This window comes from Priapulus caudatus, unplaced genomic scaffold (assembly GCF_000485595.1).
Source record: "Priapulus caudatus unplaced genomic scaffold, Priapulus_caudatus-5.0.1 Scaffold785, whole genome shotgun sequence".
NCBI classification, from domain to species: Eukaryota; Metazoa; Priapulida; class Priapulimorpha; order Priapulimorphida; family Priapulidae; genus Priapulus; species Priapulus caudatus.
In genome coordinates this window covers 147,552-148,050 of record NW_014577846.1, presented here as the reverse complement: position 1 = coordinate 148,050, position 499 = coordinate 147,552, and positions in this window count along the sequence as shown.

Below are 499 nucleotides of genomic sequence, written 5' to 3'. Positions count from 1 at the left end.
ATGTATATATATATATTTAAGAATCTAGAACTTTACCTAGCAATGTTATCCATATTTTATCATAAGGTTCGCGGAGGTAATTTCATCTAAAAATACGTCTACATATTGGCACGGCAGTAGCGGGGCTCACAAAAATTCTTCTATTTTTACTTCGACATGATGGGAACATGACGTAACACATGACGTGTATTTAGCGAATTTACGAAATAAAAAGGCTGGCATATTTGGAAAAGTGATCATATAATTGTTGTTATTTTATCAACGTATTGCTGCATTGGTTCACATTACGGAGAAATTGCTTGAAAGTATCTAACCTATTACTATGAAACTGGAAAAATGTAAATAGCAGCGGTGTGAGGAAGGACAGATGTAGTGAATCAATACTGAAAGTCAAATTAACCGCGTTGGTTTCTGCGAAGGAATTAGATTGACTACGTCACGAATTTTCTATGGTAAAATTTGTAAAATTCTTGTTGCCATTTTTTTACATTAAAAGTAA